The sequence below is a fragment of the Melanerpes formicivorus genome, unplaced genomic scaffold (assembly GCF_026170545.1).
Source record: "Melanerpes formicivorus ecotype bairdi unplaced genomic scaffold, bMelFor1.0.p_v2 SCAF_8, whole genome shotgun sequence".
Taxonomy (NCBI): Eukaryota; Metazoa; Chordata; class Aves; order Piciformes; family Picidae; genus Melanerpes; species Melanerpes formicivorus.
Window position 1 is genome coordinate 25,083,602 of NW_027142360.1, and position 19,385 is coordinate 25,102,986.

Below are 19,385 nucleotides of genomic sequence, written 5' to 3' on the forward strand. Positions count from 1 at the left end.
CAAAAAATAGGTAAAAAATAAATTGTGAAAGCTATCAAAGTTGGAAGTGAAAAAAGAGGCATTAAGTATTTTCCATAATTAAACCACCCCACAAACCCCCCACGCTCATTCATGCCATCAGCTTGTTTACAACAGCTACTTCCAGCTAAAAATATTCTTTAAGATAAAGCATCCAAATGCAATAAAAATAACAACAACTTACCAGATAGCTTAGCTTGCTTAGAGCTCATGTCTTTTTCTTTAAATGTATATATGTATATAAAATCAAGGAAATTCATCTTTAAAAGCTGGTTTAGCTACTGTCCTCCTGCCTCTTCAGTTGTAGGTACGGAGGAGTTTGGCTGGTATTGTTTTGAGGTAAAGAGAGTGGCCTGTGTGAGCCAAGACATTCTGTACTGTCTGAGGATCTCTGCAGTGCTCTTAAACTCCTCCACCCAGACAGGTATTATTTTGCTGTCTGTCGTCCAAACAGGTTCATCAGAGCTCTCGCAGTCACCTTGATTTTTGCAGTCCTGGAGGCCCTGCGTTGCTGAGAGGAGAGAGCTTGCTTTCTCTCGGTATTTATTTGCTTTTGGATTGGAGGAAGAGGCTGAGAGATTTTTCGATTTGAGATCAAAGACAGGCTCATGCAATGGGACGAGAGAGAGTTTTTCTCAGTTGTGCTCAGAGCAGGAGTCCCTGAGTTGCCACATTCAGCATCCCCCAACTCTGCAAGCTTCACGGGGAGGGAAGGATGGATAGTTATATATACACACGCACCCAGGCACGCACGCACACACACACATTTAAAATATATTAGTTTTCCCCCCTTGCAGCACTGCAGTCTCTCTATTGTCGAATAACAACTGTATCTGAAAAGAAAGCACTTAATAAGGCTAAGGTCAGACTGCTTAGACTTGGCATTTGCTGCGATAACAAATCAGAAATGATAGCATCGTACAGATTTATGAATTTTTTGCCCCCGCAGCCACAAACATCAGACGTTTACTTTATAAAGAAAGCTTTTAGATTCTTCCTGCAGTTTCCATAGTGATTTCATTTTTTTTTCCCCCTTTTATCACAGATTGGCTGAAGTGCTGCTACCCTTTGTGCTTTAAAAGGCTTGTGCTACCAACTGTCAATATAAAGGCACTGGAGCTAAGGCACATAGGAAACACACACTGCAAATGAAAAAGACAAATAATGTTGAAATAGATAAATGCTGGCTAAAACCAGGTTTCAGTGTTTTCCTCTGCTTGTCCTGAAGAGTAAAGTTGAATGGTATTCCATTTGAATAAATGTAATTAACTTGAGCCAGCCATACTACTGCTCTGTTTCCCATAACCTGTGATACTTCTATCAGAGCACTCGACACACACAAGCACAAAAAATAATCTCTTCACAAAACAAAAGAAAAAAAAAGCTGTAATGTAGCTTGCATCATGCAAATTGCCCATGCTGGTTACACAGAAATGAAAGCACTTTCATTAATGTTTGGAATCTTTTCACTTCTGCCAATGCTATTTTTCCTCTTCCCCAAAAAGTTTATATTCCACTTCGAGAACATGACGGCTTAAGGAACAATTACACTCTTTCTGGCCAAGCAAACAGTGTTCTCCCTTGCTGGATAGATAACCACCTTTCAAAGTAGCCCTAAAGGATTAGTTTCTGTTTAACCCCTTCCTAAACAAATGAGTCCCTGGTCTCCTCAACAAAACAGAACTCAGCTAAGTAAACACTTTCATTCAGTTAGCCCTGCCTTTAAAATTGTAGCCTTTAGACTGCAGAATGCAAGCACAGTATTTCCCTACCCCTCTTTCAACCAGCTTAATAGAGAGTGAGCATGTGGTTAACCCCAGCTACTTGCTCTAGTCTCACGAGAGTTCCTGGTTTTGTAAGTTAAAAACAATGCAACTTATTAAAAAAAAAAAACCACTGAATTCATATCATGTAGCCATAAATACATGACCAAAACCCTCTGAGCTGGAAATTTGCCAGGTGACTATAAAAATAATTAGATTTCTTATTTACATACAAAGCTGTCAAAGTTAATGGAAAATTCACAGGGGGAAAAAAATACTATGAAAAGCTACACAATGCAGTAAAATTAAATTGATATTTTAATTGAGATTAAAAAAAAAACACAGAGAAAAATCAGGCAACTTCTTTTGGATGTCTTAATGACAATGAATTATTTCTTTTCAGAGAGGTTATCTAGGCAAAAAATATCAAACTCCCTCTTTTATCATCATCTGTTTATGAGAGGAATTGTACAACTGCCTTTTGCTGTTGGGATATTAAAATCAAATAAGCATTCACATCCACTAAACTGGCACTAACTGTGAGCATAATGTTAATACTGTCAATAAAGTTTATTGGAATAAAAAGGTTACAGCATGGTGCAAGTGAAGGACTAAACATAAATCAATTAGCAATAAAAATGTGAAATAAAAAAGCAGACAGTTATTAAGGTTGGGTTGATTGCTGGCATATCCCACAAGTGTTCCTGGCCAAAACTGCTACAGACAGAGGCAGAAAGGTGCAAGCACAGTTGATGTTGCCCTGGGGCAAGGGGGTAAGCTAGTCAAGGTCTTAAAGTTCCTATTACCACTCGGTAAGAGGCAATCAAACTGTCACTCTTAGCAAACCCGACAGACTCTGGACCTACTCTTCATACCCATTTGTCACCACAGCCCTTTCAAGTGTCATTTAAGGGACCAGCTAAGCACTGTGTTCAGGTAGCCAACATCACCTGCCTTCTAAGGATAAATACAGTCTTTGTGCAGATTTTTCACACACTGATTAAAACAAAAACCACCAGCACATGCTAAACAATACTGACTAGAACCCCAACTTTCTGAGAACTTCAGAGAAGGGCCACGAGGATGAGCAGAGGGCTGGAGCACCTCTCCTATGAGGACAGACTAAGGAAGTTGGGGCTGTTCAGTCTGGAAAAGAGAAGGCTTTGAGGAGACCTTATTGTGGCCTTCCAGTATCTGAAGGGGGCTACAAGAAAGCTGGGGAGGGACTTTTTAGAGTGTCAGGGAATAATAGGACCAGGGGAGTGGAGCAAAATTAGAAGTTGGTAGATTCAGATTGGATGTTAGGAGGAAGTTCTTGCCCATGAGGCTGGTGAGACACTGGAAAAGGTTGCCCAGGGAGGTGGTAGAAGCTTCATCCCTAGAGGTTTTTAAGGCCAGGTTGGATGTGGCTCTGAGCATCCTGCTCTAGTGCAAGGCATCCCTGCCCATGGCAGGGTATTGGAACTAGATGATCCTTGAGGTCCCTTCCAACCCTACCAATTCTATGATATGATCCTGGCATTTCACACTCCCTGAGGTTCAAAAACCTGCCTGCACACCCATCTCACTACAAACCTGAACCACTCTAGGAGAATGCCTATGCAACAAGCAGAAAACATTGTTTAAAAATAAGTCCTCAATTAAAAAAAATAAAATATGAAAAGGCTTTGTCCTGGAAGGGTCAGGCTGAGAGATCTGTCTTTTACAACACCAGAATCATTGAAGATGTTTTCATTCTGACTAGAAACACTCAATCACGTTCTCACAGGACTTCCTTTTCGAGCTCTACACCTATAAGATGTTCAAACACTTCCGGCAAGACGCACAAGGCAACTGACTTTCTAGGGACTGCAGAGTTTATCCAGCATCTCCCTCTCTGAGCCAAGGAACCCTCAGGAAATTATTTTTATAGAAGAAAAACACCAAACTAAGTATTTTTGTTTTAACCGTCAGGGACCTAACAGGGCATTTGAAATGTACAGTTGACTAACAGTCTAAGTTAAAAAGGAATTTCATGCTCCTTTACACACAGCTCTGCAGATTCTCCTCAGAGAAAATGCTTGAATACAGTTTGAATGTGCTAAGTAATGGAAGTAAATATTTGTTGCTGCATGCTCTTCGTTAAATCTCTGTTAGTATTGATGGTTCTTCAGTCATGCAGTTGACAGGCACCCAAGACAGTCACTCGTTCTCTTAATCAAATAAGAAAAATAGGTCAAGCTCAGAGTGTGACTGTCCTTCTCCTCTCACACTCTGCAGGTAGACTTCATGCAGACAATGTTTGTCTTCTAGCTTAGGCAAAAGAGGTTAATGATTTCAGATCTCAGTCAGTCATTAAAATACAGAATTGAAAAGAATACAGAACCCCACAGAATCACCAAGGTTGGAAGAGACCTCAAAGATCATCAGGTCCAACCTGCCACCACAGACCTCATGACTAAACCATGGCACCAAGTGTCACATCCAATCCCCTCCAGGGATGGTGACTCCACCACCTCCTTGGGCAGCCCATTCCAATGGCTAATGACTCTCTCAGTGAAGAACTTTCTCTTCACCTCAAGCCTAAACTTCCCCAGAATTCTTCTTTCCCAGCAGTTCTTCAGTGATGAGACCTTTCTCCTCACCTTCCAGGCTGGGGGGAACAGACTAGGTAGCCAAAGAAACAGACTATATATAGTGGTTTCCCCATATGGCCCTGCAAATTACCCCACAAAAAAACCAAAATGGCCTTCCAGTGTCTTTCCTGGACACATGAGGGACCATCTTCTCCTTTAAAATATAAAAGCAGCATCCAGATCTAATGGAGGATGTTCCACTCATTGCAGGGGGGTTGAACTAGATGCCCATTGGAGGTCCCTTCTGACCCAAACTATTCTACAATTCCATTCTATGATTCACACAGTGGCTTCTTAACTTTTTCCACCTGGAGAAAAACAATTGCTACTTTCTCAGATTTCCTAAGATCTGCAACCTACCATGAGAGGGAAACTACAAAATGCCCTAAAATTTACAGTTTTTGTTCCACCTGCCAAAAACTCTGCAGTCTTAAATCACAGAACCAGAGAATATTTCTAGTTGGAAGGGACCCCAAGGATCATCAAGTCCAAATCCATGATGCTTGCAGGACTGCCTATAAGTAAGCCATATGACCGCGAGCCTCACTCAGACACCCCTTGAACTCTGACAGGCTTCATGCTATCACCACATCTCTGGGGAGCCTGTCTTGCCCTCAGTGAAGAACTTCTTCCTAATGCCCAATCTGAACAAACCCTGATGTTTCTTCATTCCTTTTTCTTCCTTTCCAAATGAACTCACAGCTTACTGACCCATCAGTTCTAGAAGCCAGTAGTCTGTTTTCTACCAGCCAAGGTCAAAGCCAGTGATTTATGTAGCATCAGGAATTCCTTACCTAAGGTATCAGTCAGTTCTTGAGATAGAACAACTAAAGCTGTCCACTGAGACCTTGAGACATATATTTTTTGGGGGGAGAAAAAAGGCAGCCTTTTAGACTATCTTTAAGATCACAAAGATATTTCTCTTGTACAAGAAGTCACTCGTTTCCTAACAAGAAAAGAAATTAGCAAAGTACAGGAGATGAAGCCTGAATTGTCAGGCTGGGAGCTAGTTCTAAGCTCCTAAAGGAGAGTTAAACAATCATATTATTTGGGCCAGTGTTAAGGAGCACAGAAATTCTTCACTATGTTGTTTTCGGTGTCATCTCAACTTGCTAAAATATGCAGATATAAAACTGTTTACAGGAAATCTTCCTTAATGAATGAAAGCATCAGATGCATCTAGAAGAGTGCCAGCACTGAATCAAGGACATAACTAACTGCCTATGCCAGTTCAGTGGAAAATTTGTACACAGATTTTTGTCTGTTTGTTTCTTTCTGAGAGATGAAGAACCATGACTGTGCTACACGAAAATCTCAAGCAACCTCAGAACATCTCTGGGCCCCTCAGTTCAGGAAGGACCACAGGGAACTGCTTGAAGGAATCCAGCACAGAGCCACAAAAATGATCAAGGGAGTGGAACATCTCCCTTATGAGGACAGACTGAGGGAGCTGGTGCTCTTTTGCTTGCAGAAAAGGAGCCTAAGGGATGGTCTCATTCATGTTTATAAATATGTAAAGGGTGAGTGCTGAGAGAACGGAGCCAGGCTCTGCTCTGTGATGCCCAAAGGCAGGACAAGGGGCAATGGTACAAGTTGAGGCATAGGGAGTTCCATATAAACACGAGGGAAATTTTTTTTCACTGTGAGGGTGACATAAGAGTGGAACAGGCTGTGCAGGGGGGTTGTGGATTCTTCCTCTCTGAAGATATTCAAAACCCACCTAGATGTGTTCCTGTGTGATTTGGTTAGGTGATCCTGGTCTGGCAGGGGGGTTGGGCTGGATGATCTTTTGAGGGCCCTCCCAGCCCCTGACATTCTATGATTCTGTGATATTTTATCCATTCACCTAAATTCCATTACCAGAGTACCTAACTACCGCCCCAGGGTGCCCTCTCATCATTGGAAATCAACAACTGATCGCCAAGAGATAAATAAAAGCTGGTTCTCTGCATGCATCTACCACAGCTGTGAATGCAACTCTCTGTAATTACTACAATGCATGCATTAAAAACAACAGATTCTGGCACATCAACAAGTATGCACACATTAAACCTTGGCCTTAAAAACACCTGAGCATTTGCTAAAAGGGCATCCAGAAAGACGATTTGTTCCTCTGCCCTTTTTCATGGCTGAGAGGAATGTTTGAGGGATTAAGATGAAGGGATTTGGGGTTCTTGGGGTTTTTTTGGTTTGTTTTCTACATACTGCTGTGTATTTACACAGGCAAGGACAAAAATGTTCCTACCAGCAAAAGCAGAGGTTGAAATGAGATTTATGAAGATTCTTTGCTCCTGGGAGAATCTCAGAGCCTTGACACGATCCCCAAGAATGATCTGTGTCCTACAGAGATGATTTTTAATGCTGCCAGATAAGCTTGCATTGCAGCAAAATGAATGACACTTTCAACCACATCTTCATCTTGGAGCTTTAGGCAACCTTTAGATTTGAAGAATCACTGAGAAGAACTAGCTCGGTGTCTCTGACTAAAGGAAGGCTAATTTTAATTACATACCACAATAGCTGGAAGTACAGCCACCACAGCTTTACAGACAAGGGAAAATTTCATTTGGCACACACAGAGCTAACTTTACCACAGACATAGATAAAGTATCTGCAGTTTCTGGTGTCAAGAAATCTCCTCCTGGAGTCCTCTAAACTTTGCAGAACACATTTTCCCTTGTTTCTGTGCTGAATCTTTTGAGTCTGTTGATGGAATTTTCCAGTAATACTTCTGATTTGAAATAAATAACATTAAAAAGAAGTGAACTCTACATTGTGTGTCTGAAACAAGAGTAGGAAACAAAGAGCTCCAACACTCAACTGAAAAAGGGATTTCAGACTATAGCCTTTGTGACTGGAAATAATCTGATGAGGCACAAAGCTGGGAACCCCAAAAACCTCAGCATTTCAATCTTCCTCCTCCCCCTCTAGAAAGCTGGAATCCATTCTTTTACCATGTAATTTGTTTTTACTTATGAAATGTTGAGAGAGAATACCAAATGCATGTGCTTATAAATGATGCTCTTCCTTTCTGCTGGAGCCTGAAGAAAATAATTTCAGAAGTATCTGAAGAAAAACATTTTACATATGTTAATACAATAACAAGCATATATTCTTCAGAAGGGGAAGACCTCTACAACATTTGCATTTCAAAGGCTGTGTCATTCAAGAAAACACTGATTGTGTGCAGAGCTCTACTAGTTTTAAACAAGAGTAAGTCAGCTTTTTATTAAGATGAATCACAAGTGTTTTCAAGTGTTGTTTTGTTAAATCCCTTATCAAATGCAGGAGAGGCTTTCTGAAAAATCTAAGCTACAAGGAGAGCCTTTCTGAAAATCTAAAGGTAATCAATACTGAACCTTACCCCATAAAGCTGTGAATTAATATCCAAACCTGATCACTTTAGAATGCAATAGGTCTTTTCAAATAATACTCAGCATTTATTACCTACACTAATTAAGCTTCAAAATTCCTGTGAGGCAGGGTAGTAAAACCTCATTTTACAGAGAAGAACATTTAGGGTAGAAAGAAAGGTTATGTACACTGTCCCTGATTAGAAAGAAAAATCTCTGACCCATGGTTGGAATCCTTTGAGCAAATCGTCAGCACACGTCCTCCCTGTCAAGTTCTTCCTTCAACAACTTACACAGACTGCACTAAACATAGAACAAAGACAGGGATCTGCTAGCCAAAGTGTCCTGGGACAAAGCCCTGGAGGGAAGAGGGACCCAGGACAGCTGGTCAGTATTCAAGGACCACCTCCTCTGTGTCCAGGAGCTCTGTGTACCAACAAAGAGAAAAGCAGGTAAGAATGCTAGGAGGCCTGCCTGGATGGGCAAGGAGCTACTGGACACACTATTACTTAAAAGGAAACTCTACAGGAAGTGGAGGGAAGGACAGGTAGAACAGGGGGAATACAAGGAAGCTGCCCGAGCAGCAAGAGTCCTGGTCAGGAAAGCCAAAGCAGAGTTTGAGTTGAATCTAGCCAGGGAGATTAAAGGGAATACTAAGAACTTTTACAGGTATATTAATGGGAAAAAGAAGACTAGGGAAGGTGTGGGCCCCCTCAGAAAAGAAAATGGTGACATGGTCACCTGTGATGAGGAAAAGGCTGAGGTACTTAATAACTTCTTTACCTCAGTCTTCACTGCAAGGGCCTCTAGCCACACTCCTGATGTTATGGAAGTCAAAGCCAGGGACGGGGAGGAAGAACTGCCCATTGTAAGTGCAGATCAGGTTCGTGATCATCTGAAGAACCTGAAAGTGTTCAAGTCCATGGGACCCGACGGGTTACACCCACGGGTACTGAGAGAACTGGCAGATGAGGTTGCTAAACCCCTCCCTATTATATTTCAAAAGTCCTGGCAGTCTGGTGAAGTCCCCACAGACTGGAAAAGGGGAAACATTGCCCCCATCTTCAAAAGGGGCAAGAAGGAGGAACCAGGGAACTACAGGCCAGTCAGTCTCACCTCTGTGCCTGGAAAGATCATGGAGCAGATCCTCCTGGAGTCACTACTCGCTCAAAAGAATAGTGAAGAGGTGATTGGGAACAGTCAGCATGGCTTTGCCAAGGGCAAATCCTGCCTGACCAACCTGGTGGCCTTCTATGAGCAGGTGACAAAATTAATAGATGAGGGGCGAGCAACTGATGTCGTTTACCTGGACCTGAGCAAAGCCTTTGACACTGTCCCACACCACATCCTGGTGTCCAAACTGGTGACACATGGGTTTGATTGGTGGACCACTAGATGGATAAGGAACTGGCTTGATGGCCGCACCCAAAGAGTGGCTGTCAATGGCTCCATGTCCCAGTGGAGGCCAGTGACAAGTGGAGTCCCTCAGGGATCAGTCCTGGGACCTGTCTTATTCAACATCTTTGTGGGGGACATGGACAGTGGCATTGAGTGCACCCTCAGCAAGTTTGCTGATGACACCAAGCTGTGTGGTGCAGCAGACACGCTGGAGGGAAGGGAGGCCATCCAGAGGGACCTTGACAGGCTGGAGAGGTGGGCACAGGCCAACTTCATGAAGTTCAATAAGAGCAAGTGCAGGGTCCTGCATCTGGGTCGAGGCAATCCCAGGCACAAATACAGGCTGGGCAGTGACTGGCTGGAGGATAGCCCTGAGGAGAGAGACTTGGGGGTGCTGGTGGACAAAAAGCTCAACATGAGCTCTCAGTGTGCACTTGCAGCCCGCAAAGCCAATCAGATCCTGGGCTGCATCAGGAGAAGTGTGGCTAGCAGGTCAAGGGAGGTGATCCTCCCCCTCTACTCAGCCCTGGTGAGACCCCACCTGGAGTACTGTGTCCAGTTCTGGAGCCCCTATTACAAGAGGGATGTGGAGGTGCTGGAACGTGTCCAGAGAAGGGCCACGAGGATGATCAGAGGGCTGGAGCACCTCTCCTATGAGGACAGACTGAAGGAGTTGGGGCTGTACAGTCTGCAGAAGAGAAGGCTCCGAGGTGACCTAATTGTCGCCTTCCAGTATCTGAAGGGGGCCTACAGGAAGGCTGGGGAAGGACTTCTCAGGATATCAGGTAGTGATAGGACTAGGGGGAATGGAATGAAGCTGGAGGTGGGGAGATTCAGGCTGGATGTGAGGAGGAGGTTCTTCACCATGAGAGTGGTGAAACCCTGGAATGGGTTGTCCAGGGAGGTGGTCGAGGCCCCGTCCCTGGGGGTGTTTAAGGGCAGGCTGGATGAGGCTCTGTCCAGCCTGATCTAGTGTGGGGTGTCCCTGCCCATGGCAGGGGGGGTGGAACTAGATGATCCTTGTGGTCCCTTCCAACCCTGAATGAAACTATGAAACTATGAAACTATAAGTTGCACAAATACAGAAACGTGAACGTACTCTCAAGCCAAAAACCATTACACAAATCATATTCACAGAGGTGATCAGCACCATGCCCTGGCTTACTTCTGCTTCCTCAGAGGTCAAGTAAAATACAAAGGTGGAAGGGAAACAGAGAGACCTAGACGAGTAGTGATAATTATTGAAATGATGAATCCTGGCTAGAGCTGTCCAAAGATATTTTCCTTTTTTTTTTTTTTTTTTTTTTTTTCTCTTATTAGAGTTCTTTTTTGTCTTATATTTCTTATTAGAGTTCTGTGATTACCTGTGGGTCAGGCATGGCAAAGAAGCACCCATGGAGGCAATGCTGGATTCTACTGTGAAGAAAAATATCCCTCGGGGAAGTAGCTTGCTCTTTTCTGAAGCAGAGAGGAAAGCACTTGGTGTTCTGTTCTTTTGGACAGAAAGAGAGATCTATTTGTGGTGTTTGCTCCCATCTGAAGGAGTGACTTGATTACTAAGTCTTTCCAAACTCAGCTGTATGAAGAGCTGCTCCTGTTGTTAACTTCATCTGGATGCGTCCTGTCTAGCACACACGCTGCTACAGAAGTGATGAGCAGGTGAATGTGCCACTTCCAGTGACAGATGGCCTCTGAGCTGAAGGATCTGAAATAACCTCCATTGTGGCAATTTATGTAACACACCCACAGAGGTGCTGTGATTGAAAGAAAAGATTTAAATGTTAGTATGACGACTGTTTAAGTTCTGTCTTTTATACAGAACCAGATCTCCACTCGCATGCTAAGCTAAACATAGGAAGATTAGCTAAATTCTCCAACATGCTTTGGAGGCATTGTGCAGAACTGCAAGAATTGGTATTTAAGAAAACATTCAACAATCATCCCTGACTCTACCTTCAACCCTCATCCCCTGCTCCCATCACCCAAAGCCATCTTATACACAGCCTGGCAAAAGAGAGCTGCTAGAATTGGAAACAAACAAAAACAAACCTCGAAAGCCATAAAGTGTCTCAGGTCTTACACACCCAAGCTGCACAGTGTGTACCTTCAAACAGTGCCTTGGAAGTTGAGATTGCATTACCTGAGAAGTACCGAGACCAGACAAAGTCTTGGGATCTTCTTGCAAGTCTCTCATCTGCATAAATATTTCTGCTTATGTTCTCAGCTGAAGTATTGCTTTCAATTTATTCACACATACTTAGGATTTGAAATCAATAAGGCATAGTTTGGTTTCTTTTGGGGTTTTGTTGGTATTTTGCTGCTGTTTTGTTGGGTTTTGTTTTCTTAAGAAAATTGAAGCTTCTAATAATCTTCATGTTCCCCTGCTAAAGATATGGAAAGATTCATTTATTATGCTTTCTTCACTGAGCTGCTATTATTAAATAGCTGTTTATTAAATATGTCAGGTGAGCTAAAGAGATGAAACAAGAAAGTTTGACATGGGCTGATAAAGCTCAAAGCAAAACCACAGGAAATTCCACACCGATTTGGATTCAACCAAATCACAGAAAGCAAGTGTTGTGCTAAACTGCACTTGCCACCTCCTTAGGGCTTCTGTCATTGTCTCTTTTGACTCCCTCTTATGTCTGTCAGGAGAGCAAAATAACCACAGAGAAACTGAACCAAGAGAACTTGAAAATTTATGGTTCCAGCATGCTAAAAAGCAAACTAACATAATTTAAGACCAATAAAATAGAGAAGGGCAGATTTAGATAGGACATTAGGAAGTTCTTTACTGTGAGGATGGTAGAACATTGGAACAGGTTGACCAGGGAAGGTGGTGGAGTCTCTATCCCTGGAGACATTCAAAGTCAGGCTTGAGGGGGGCTCTGAGCAACCTGATGAATGTACTGCCCAGGGAGATGGTGGAGTCACCATCACTGGAGGTGTTTAAGAGTCTGGATGAGGCACTTGGTGCCAGGATTTAGTTGATTAGGTGGTGTTGGGTGATGGGTTGGACTTGATGATCTTGAAAGTCTTTTCCAATCTGGTTAATTCTAATCTATTGATCTAGCTGGATATGTCCCTGCTTACTGCAAGGACTTTGGACTAGGTGACCTCTAGAAGTCCCTTCCAACAAAGAGAATTCTATAGTCCTATATATGCTTTTTAGATAGAGCTTGAAGTAACTGCCCCCTTATTTTGGTCAGAATACAGAGTGACAGGGCGCAACATCAACCACTGCGGGGACTGAAGGAATAGCACATCAGAGTCCAGTCTCTGGGTCCCATTAAGACAGTGTTTCCTTGATACAAATAAAGATTTCTTTTGGCCTCTACATTGTGATGTTTCAACACTGGGATCTGAAATGTTGTTCAAGGGTAGGTTGAATCTGATAGAACCTGCCTCTCAAACTGTTGTTCATGCCTCTAAACTGGTAATGATTCAAAATCTTTTCTCAATGTTATTTGAAGAAAGCCTAAATGAGATTACTGCACTTCAATGCTGATACTCCTGAAGAAGATTAATGCCTCAGCTTTATATTACATTTGCATTCTCTATACTCATTCCATGGAATGAATGCTTTAAATAGTTATCACATAATTTGGGTGCCTATCAGCAAAACATGCATCCCACTCTCAATATTGGCTTCCCACATTAACATTGTTGCTAGACACTGAAAAGATTAACTACATAAGTGAAATATACTCATTAGCCTTAAAATAATCATAACAGATCTACACCATCTCTCCAAATGGCTTTTCAAAGCCTAGTTTCTGCTTTTATTATCAATTTTCCTAACTAAACTGCATTTATCATTATGAAAACAAATCATGTAAGTCACGCACACGTTTTTGTCTCCTTGTGACAGACATTGATTGAGAAAGGAACAACTACTTTCAACCTCCAGTAAACAGCTGGAACCCTCAGATAAGGAAATCTCTGCACACGGCCAAGCTTCCAACATTGTGAGAAAATGATGCGGTAGCAAGGGAAAGACAACAGAAGCCCCAAATGCCTACACGAGACAACATAATTTATAACCAATATTCATAACGTAATTACCACGTCCCTTTTTGTGTTCTGTCACTAAAGTGCAACCACAGCTTCCTTTGGCATCACTGGATTTGTTCAGGGGAAAAATAAACCACATCACAACGGGAAATATCTGACTTTAGCTAGGAGAAGATCAGAGGAGAACGGTTGAAGGACAAACTTGTGCAATAATTAAGCTTTGATATACGACGGTTCACCCTTCATGACTCATTCATAAGATCTGCATGTTCTGAAAAGTCAGAGCCAAGCTCAATGCCTCTACCATTTCAGCAAGGATTTCAGGGTAGAACTGGAGTGCCTGATTGTCATTTCAGCATAAACACTGTGAGAGCAATTCAAACACGTTTCTCTGCTTAAAAATCTTAGCAGTGTGTTTAACAATTCTATTTGAAGACATGCTTTTTATAAAACAATAACTGAGACATCAAATTGGGACAATGCATTAAGCAAGGGCAAACAAAGAGTAGAACTTGAAGAGAGATAATTATTGTTCAAAGTCACATTCTGGCTGATTCCTAGGGATGGCAAAGAAAAGGCCAAGAAACCATCTGAAAGTGACCACACATACTGTCCTCTCTAAATAAATTCATGAGAAAGATAGATTTATAGTGATGAAGGAATAGAAAGTAGGGGATTTCTCTGTGAATAAAAACTTTCCTCTTTTTGTAAGGAATGTGTTCTTGTGGCCAAGAAGGCCAAGGTCATCCAGGGCTGTATTACAAGGGGTGCGATTAGTAGGTCAAGAGAAGTTCTCCTTCCTCTCTAGTCTGCCCAGCTGAGGTTGCATCTAGAGTATTGAGTCCAGTTCTGCACCACCCAGTTCAAGAAAAACTTCAGAGAACTGCTTGAAGGAGTCCAACACAGAGCCACAAAAATGATTGAAGGAGTGGAACATCTTCCTTATGAGGAGAGTCTGAGGGATCTGAGGCTCTTTAGCATGGAGAGGAGGAGACTGAGGGGGTGGCCTCATCCGTGTTTATAGAGATGTAAAGGGTGAGTGGCAAGAGGATGGAGCCAGGCTCTCCTCAGTGATGCCCAATGACAGGACAAGGGGCAATGGGTGGAAGCTGAGGCATAGGAAGTTCCACGGAAACATGAGGAAAACCTTTTCCACTGTGAGGCTGAAGGAGCACTGGAGCAGGCTGCCCAGGGAGGTTGTGGAGATATTCAAAACCTACTTGGATGTGTTCCTGTGTAATCTGTGTAATCTGTGGCAGGGGAATTGGACTGGATGGTCTTTCAAAGTCCCTTCCAACCCCTAACATTCTGCACTTCCACAGAAAAAACAGGAGAGAGAAAATGTTACATGTCTTCCTTAAAAAATAGAGTAAATTAAAAAAGGTACTTTCCATATCTGACCACTGAAGAACGTTCTACATATCCTTAATCTAGACTAGGTCACCACAATCATTCCTAAATAAGGGCCAGAGTACTACAATCTCCTTGCTGGCTCCCTTCTTGCTCCAGGATGCCAGTTAAAAAGAAATCACCAAAGAAGCTGTTGTCCCTTCTATGCAGTGCTTTAAACTCTTGGCAGACTAGGCAGGGGGAAAAAAATGTGTGCATGGTTCTCCTTCAATTAAGCACTCAGAGCAGACAAAGTGGCCATCAGCTTCCACAATTAAAGAAGAAAAAGGCAATTGGCTTTCAGGCCATAAACTCTTGCTGAAAGAGCAGCTAAGATATGAAAGAAGTGGGAAGAACGAAAGATAACAAAAGCTTCTAAGTAGAAAGAAAGAAAAAGAAAGAACAAAGAGGAACAAAGAAAAATCATGCATGGAGATAACTATAAAGAAGGAGATTTTTTTTAATCTCTTCTTTTGTTTAAGTCCTTAGTTCTTTCCACCAAATTCAATTTATTTTGATTTCCAAGTAAGCATAATCACTTTTCAGAGATCATAGATTATGCCTTGTTTAAAGGCCAAAAAAAAAAAATATATATATATAATTAAGCTTTTGAGCTCTTCATTTCACCACCAATAAATCACACCTCCAATATTTTCAGTCAGTGATGCTCAGCCATAATTCCAAACATGTTTTTTGCTTATTCTGTGTCTCATACCATTCTCCAGGTGCTTGTTTATTGGCACAGACTGAAGTAAGATAGATGATGGCTCATAATGGTTGGTTGCAAGACATGCTGACTCCACTTGGCAGTAAAAGATCATTAGAGTCAGGGCCTGTTTGTGGGATAGAAATAGGGTCTAGGACTCTGAGTCTAACTGCTGAATGTCACAGGAGGTTCCACCTCAACATGAGGAAAACAACCTTCACTGTAAGGGTCACAGAACACTGGACAGGCTCCGCAGAGAGGTTGTGGAGTCTCATTCTCTGAAGACTTTCAAGCCCCATCTGGATGTGTTCCTGTGTGACCTGTGCTGGATTCTGTGGTCCTGCTCTGGCAGGGGAGCTGGACTTGATGATGTCCAGAGGTCTCTTCCAAACCCTAACATCCTGTGATGTCCTACCTGTAGAACCGTCCAGGAACACCCACACACATGCAACAGCAGGAGACAAAAGTAGGTTACACTACTTCTATTACTGAATTAAATAAAACCCCAACCAAACAACAAACTAGAATCTCCTCCTCTTTGGGTCTCTTGTGAAATGAGGTGTTGATTTAACACATTCCAAATATAAAAGAGACCACGTGTTGTATGTACTGACTGGGGGGGGGAAAGTGACAAGAATTCTCTAAACATTGGTTTAGGGGCCATAAGGAGCTGGGAAAAAAAGGGAGACTAAAGACATATGGAGCCATAATTGTTCTTTACCTGTGCAGAGAGCTTTAAATAGAAGCTGCCTTTAGAGACTCCTTACAATGATACACCAGCAGACTGTCTGGGTCCAACACCTCACGTGGAAAACATCTCAAGCCCCTTGCTGCTGTTTGTCCTGCACAAAGATTCAGAGATGATATCAGAGTGAAAAGCGAGCACCAAGAAACTTATCCTTCATCTCTTATTCCTGATCCTACCAGAAGCATCTGCTCACACTGTCTGCCAGTCTGTTCTGCAGACCTAGTAAAAATGTACAGCTGAAGAGACAGACTTAATTTCAAATGCATTAAATCATAGCCAGACTGCTACTTGGCATTATGAGAAAGAGCTTGCCCACTCCTCTTCTGTTTACATAGAAAAATGCGTTTGTATTGCCTGTGATTATTTGGACTGACTGACCTTGAGGGTTTGGAGATACTTTTGTTTTCTTTTGATTCTGTTCCTTTTTGTCAGGGGTGTACTGGTGGAGGAAAAAAAATACTGCACATTATGACACAGGGGAAGACTTGCAAAGGGTGAAGTTTTCTGGATTGTTAAGCTAGGATGTCATGGTTGGGTTGTCCACAGTGAGCTGAATTGCTGATTTACCCTGCTCCTTTCCAGCATATATGAAAAGAATTGATTAGTGGCTTTCAGTGACACTTAGATGTCCTGCCCATAAGCATTTTAACATGTGCACCCCACAGTATTCCTGTCCTTGCAAATATTGCATGACTGCTGTGGCACTGCAACTGGAAGGGTGAGTCTAGAGGTCTCTTCTAGAGTATTAGCTTTCTGAGGAACAAGAGTAACTTACCCGTGAAGGCCATCTTCTGTCTTGTACCCAATAACAGTTAATTCTGCAGAAGTCCTTTTCCTAAGTGGTCACAAGGTATGCACAACATTACAGAATCACAGAATTATCAGAGCAGGAAGGGACCTCAAGGATCATCCAGTTCCAACCACCCTGCCATGGGCAGGGACACCTCACACTACAGCAGGCTGCTCACAGCCACATCCAGCCTGGCCGCAAAACCCTCCAGGGATGAGGCTTCCACCACCTCCCTGGGCAACCTGAGCCAGTGTCTCACCACCCTCATGGGGAAGAACTTCCTGACATCCAATCTGAATCTACCCACTTCTAATTTTACCCCATTCCCCCCAGTCCTATCACTCCCTGGCACCCTAAAAAATCCCTCCCCAGCCTTTCCACAGGTCCTCTTAAGATACTGGAAGGCCACAATAAAGTCTCCTTGGAGCCTTCTCCTCAGTTATAATAAATGCCTACAAGGACATTGGCCTCTGCATTCCTTAGGGTTTAATGAGTTTTAGGAGCAGCCATGGTTCCAGAAACCTCCAGTGTGGGAGAAAAGTTGCACCCCCCCAGAGATCACCACATCTGTGTGTGCGTGCACAAACACACGCAAGCCATAACCAGGACTATAGGCATGCATCTATACTGTAGAGAGCTACATACACTTCTAGTATTAGAACTTGTCAGAGTGCTGACAGCCAATAAAAACAGTCAGGCAGCATCAGTCTGGGAGGACTTGTCTATGTTTATGCTGAGACCTCACCTCCTCTTGAATGGGAAAAACACTTTGAGAATTCTAAGGCACAGGAAAGTTGTAGCAGTTCCCCATGCAAGCAAGATGGTTATGAGTAGCTCAGTGCATGAGAAAGATGGGGAGATGGGCACCACTTGCTAAAGATGTGCAAGCTGAGGCAAGGTGAAAAGGGTGGGTTAATGGAAAAGCATGTCAGCACTAGGAGATGCATCTCCTGTCTGCAAAGTGAGGTTTCTCTTCCCTCTCAACTTCACGTGTGGCAGATTGGGCAAGGCTGGCTCCAAAAAGAATCTTTGAATTGTTTTGCATTACCAGCAGAATCTGTTAGGTAGAAACTCTGATTGGACTTTATAATCCCTGGAGACACGCATTTAAATTCAAGCCAAAGGTTATTCCCTTGGCTTTAAAGTTTTCCATTCCTACCTCTGAAAGGAGAAAGTTCTGACAACTGAAAATTTAGATCTAAAAGAATAAAAAGTCAGTGAATATAACACCACAGGGCTCCTCCTCACCCACTGAAAAGCACCCAAATAACAGTTGCAGACCCGTCCTTTTCTACTAGCTTGTCTGTTTTCTTGCTGAAAAGGGTTTTCTCTTTAAAAAGGGAAATTCACCATCTTCAATTCAGTTTTAGGAAATAAAATGGAAAGAATAGAATAGAATAGAATAGAATAGAATAGAATAGGCCTCCATATCACTGAAAAGAACCCAAACTAAACATCCCACCTGATGAACCTGAGGGATAAAAGGAGGCCTGAGGGCATATTTTTGAACTGCTTGACTTTCAATTAACCAATCTTCTTTGATCCTATGGAACTGCTTTGTTGAAAGATGTCCTTTGTTGAAAGATGTCCTTTTCCATGAGCAACATTAATAACTGCATCACAGTCTATTTGCTATTGGGGTTTTTTTCAGTGAAAACAAAGGAGAAAACCTTTTCTCTCTCCTTCCTTTCTTGCACTCTAACAAAAAACAACACATGCAGGTCTCCTCATCAATTCACTACTTCTGGCCTTCACATCCACAAGGGAAGGAAATAAGGTCTCCTAGTTACTCACTTTATGTAAAGCAATGCACTTTCCCATCTCCTACAGAAAACAAATGACAAAAGAAAGGTGAAATATGGAGGCTCTTTATTGCAGTTTGTGAAGCTTAATTTAGGAAGAGAAAAATTCATATTTCAGGGAGCAGCAAAAGTGTCAAATGCTGGATGGGAGGTTTTCTTCTGAAATTCAAGCAGAAATTTTAGACTTACAAGAAGTCTATTACAAGACTTCACAATCTTAAGGTGTTTCCAGAAGCTGACTTTTCTCAAGCTCTCTTTTTTTTTTTCCTCCTTTCCTCTTTAGTTCCAAATGTCCTACAGATGGCATCACCTCCACCCTTTCCCCTGACAGCATTAGTCACTAAGATCAGACCTGCCACTGGATCTGAAGTGCTCAGATCCACACTTTGCACTGATTGATGGCAGAGAGTCTCACTCTATGGGTTTCCAAGGTGGCCAACACAGTCAAACGTTTTGGGGGAGAATTTCCATCTTGTGTCAGTCTATGTGTTCTAGTCCCATTCTCACATCATTTGTCAACAGGGAAGGCAGAGATGACCCTTAAACTCTACTTACATAGAGAGAAGCATAGAACTGTTATAGTTGGAAAAGACCTCTATTAACATTGAGCGCCTCTGTCAGCCTAACATCACCATGGCCATTAAATCACATCCCAAAGTGCCACGTTCACACGTTTCTTGAACACTCCCAGGGACAGTGACTCCACTGTCTCATTGGGTAACTCGTTCCAATGCCTGACCACTCTTTCAGCAACATCTTTTTTCCTACTATCCAATCTAAACATTCCCT